Source organism: Pteropus vampyrus, unplaced genomic scaffold (genome assembly GCF_000151845.1).
Source record: "Pteropus vampyrus isolate Shadow unplaced genomic scaffold, Pvam_2.0 Scaffold440, whole genome shotgun sequence".
NCBI classification, from domain to species: domain Eukaryota; kingdom Metazoa; phylum Chordata; class Mammalia; order Chiroptera; family Pteropodidae; genus Pteropus; species Pteropus vampyrus.
Genome location: NW_011889221.1, coordinates 810,372 through 814,029, shown reverse-complemented (window position 1 = coordinate 814,029; position 3,658 = coordinate 810,372). Strand labels below are relative to the sequence as shown.

Sequence of the window (3,658 nt, the reverse complement as noted above, 5' to 3'; positions counted from 1 at the left end):
TTCTCATTTTAGCCTTGAAATCTTTGAATTTCTTTCATACATTTTATCTCTATTTTCCTGCTTAATTCTAGCATATTTCCTTTGGTCATTCTTTCAGCTTATAATGTTTATCTTTAGCTGTGTTCCTGTCTCTTCTTAACTAAGTGTAGCATCAGTGGCTCACTCATCTGCCTGAAACCTTTCAATTATTTGTTTTTGGCAGGCTTCCAACTGCCAGTATTAGCACTACCCCGCCCACCCCCTCACCCCGCCTGGAAAAGCAGGCTGGAAATGTTGGGAAATAAACACTCCTTCCACTAGCTTACTTAAGATACTCAAGAATTGCTATATAAATAGCCAACTCCCTTGCCCCTCAGGTGAGCTAATTCTCAGACTTGTGTTTTGTACCACATTTTAGTGTTCCATGCCACTGAGCTGAGTACCCCACTATGGAATCAGGGTTAACATGCCTCTTATTGGCTGGTTTCCCCTCCTTGCATCACTTTTTTACTTTCCTGTTGTTCCATGCACTTCTCTAATATACTACTAGCTCTTGCATTTTGTCTGAGAGTCTGCTTCTGGGAGAACTCAAACTAAGGTATCCAATTATAACTTTTCATTTTTAAAAGTTCTATCGTTTTTCAATTTGCTTATTTTCCCCCTTGCTGTTCTATTTATTCTTTATGGTTCCAGTTCCTTCTTTTATACTTTTATTTAAACTGTATCAGTTTACACCCTCTGTTTGTTTTTGAGCTCATATTCAGCAAAAATTGTATTCTCTGTGGTGGGAGACAAGTGTGAGTGGTTTGTGAGCATCCCTAACGAGTGCTTATCCCAGGGTTTTCACTGATTTAGTACCCATTTTATGTTAATTTCTCAGCTTGAGATTCCTGCATCATATGAGTGTTATGAACTGAATGTTTGTATACTCCAAAATTCTTATGTTGAAATTCTAAGCCCTCCAAAGTGATGGTATTTGGAAGTGGGGCCTTTTGGAGATGACTAGACTACGAGAGTGGAGCCATGATGAAGGACATTAGTGTCCTTATAAGAAGCATGAGAGCTTGCTTTCTCACTCTTTCTCTAACATCTGAGAACATGAAGAGAAGATGGTCATCTGTGAACCAGGAAATGGACTCTCTCCAGACGCTGAACCTGCCAGTACCTTGGTCTTGGACTTCCCAGCCTCTAGAACTGTTTGAGCCACCCAGTCTGTGGTAATTTTGTTATAGCATCAGAAATGACTGAGATAATGAGTAATAGAAATGTAGACTGTTTATCCATACATGGTGCAACCTTGGCATTTGGGTTTCTCACAAGACTTTTTTATGCACCAGATCTGTAGACTGGTGAAAAAAGTTTTCTGGTGTGTCTCTTAGTGGGAGGGTAGAGTTTTTCTGGCTCCTCTTTCCTAGTATGAGCAGCTGTATGTAGAGATCAGCTATAGCTACAGTACTGCACGGCAAAGGTCACATTTCCTGTCACAGCACAAAAAGCCCTGTGGACGTCTTCTGCTTTTGAGTCTCTGTGTCCTTAAGTTTTACTGCCCTGTTTGAAGTTCTCTCTTTCTCTCTGGCACTTTGGAGTTTCCCTTTTATTCTTTCAAGAATGTTCATGTGCATTATTTCTATTTGTTTGTAATGGTGATGGGAGAGGGGTATACAACATCAGCTTGGTCTCCCAGTCTGCCACATTGTTGGAACTTCGAGATCCTCTGTTGGAAAAACAGGTTGCCATTGCAGCCACTGCAGAGTGATGTTCCATGGTCTTGGTCATGGTGATTCTATAATCCACTGAACTGTGAAAGGCTACATTGACTGTGGCATCCTAAGTGTTTCAGCCAATGCCATACAGACATAGAGGTACGGATTATAACGACTGGGAGAAAATGTGTTGAAAATCACAGAATTTTAATGGAAGAAAGGCATTTTACCTCTGAGAAGGAGGAATTCCAGATTTACAAGTTAAAAGAAAAATTCATGAAGAAAAGATTTAGCAAAAGCAAGCAGGGCACAAGGATAGATCTTTTTTTTAAAAAAGGCTATATAGCTGGTAGTCTTTCTTTTGGGTTTCTGCAGGTGAAAATACAATGAAAGATAGGTGACATTTGACATACCCCTAACTGCATATCCACAAGGATTTCCTTATAAATACAAACATCATTTTTAAAAATTGCATGAAGACTTTTTTGTCTAGTATGAAACCACAAGCATAATGAATAATTCTGACTTTTGGTGTAAGACTTTATGAGCAAATGTATTCACTGTCTTTAAGTTCAAAATTTTCCATGTTCAATGTTATATTTTCTACCATCAACTGATGTTTTCAGTTGATGTAATAATGACAATAGGCACTTAATACATTCTTGTGCTTATTTAATTACTATATACTTTAAATAATGGTTTCTAAAACATGTTTTAGAAACTTAAAACTTATCTGTTTTTAAATATAGTTTATGCTCCATATTCTGTACTATATGTGCTAAAATTATTTTTTATCACCAGCCTCTTTTTGAAACTGATGTATCTAAATTATGATAATATTATTACTCCAGAATCGATTTGGTCCCAGAAGTCCTGTTAGCAGTTTTCCATTTTAAATTCCAGACACTCAAGGGTTGTTTCTCCCTAGCATATGTGGGCTATTTATCAGCCATATTGAAGTAAATCTTGAAAAACACCAAGAAAGGGTGTACAACAATATTAAATGTTAGTAAATGCTACAATTTTCTAGAATAAGGTAGTTGAAATATATCAAGCCTGATGATAGAGGCTCAGAAGGTGTTTGAGGGACACTTGATTGGAGTATTTCAGATCATTCTCTAACCCACCATCTGTTTCTCTAACTTTCCTGTATCTTTCATCGCACAGATTGCCAGCTAGAACTCGAAGTTTAACTACCCCTTTCACAGAAAAGAAAAAGATTGAATAATGTACTGTTGGTTTGTACTTTAGAATATAATGTATACAAATGAAAAATAGATGGAAATTTAAGTGAATTATGTCTGGGTTTAAATTCTCATTTTGCCCCTTACTACTCTATGTTCTCGAGCAAATTTAGCCTCTTCAAGAAGTAGGCATGATGGATAATGCCTACTTTTCTGAGTTAATGTAAGGATTAAATGAAATCATGAACATTAAGACAGCACAATTCTCTTGCATATAATTAGCTCATAGTAAACAATTTTCTTTCCTCATTTTTCCAACATTTCCTAGCTTTCTTATACATTTATATATTACTATAAAATCTGTCCAAAAGAAGATTTTTATTCTGAATTTGTTTCAACAAACATTTAATATGTACTATTATCTGCCAGCCCATGTACATAAGAGTAAATAATATAGAATAGAATATACCTGAAATTGATTTGTCTCTATTTAATGTACTAGTCCTCATAAATGAACTGGAGTTTCAAGTGAGTTTGTACTGTTTTATCCATAGTGTTTCACTTTGTCCTCCATGTGACCCAGGTCACACGTACTTCAGAGTGGACAAGACCAAAGTCAAAGCAGAGTGTCACTATGGAGCAAGCAAGGCCAGTGCCTCTTGGAGTGCTGGTAGTCAAGGTTGTGAGATTAGTTTACTGGCAGAGCACATTAATGGGCTAAGCTAAGGATTGAATTCTGATGCTATAGTCTCACTTATGTTCAAAACATCAAAGCAAGCAAAAGGCATTTTT

The 3,658-nt window shown here is 36.7% G+C and overlaps 1 protein-coding gene across 1 annotated transcript in view; it reads left to right on the top strand.

Annotated features, from left to right (window-relative positions):
- The window catches only part of SOX4 (SRY-box 4), a 38,836-nt gene that overhangs the window by 34,129 nt on the left and 1,049 nt on the right, over window positions 1-3,658 (top strand). The window lies entirely within an intron of this gene.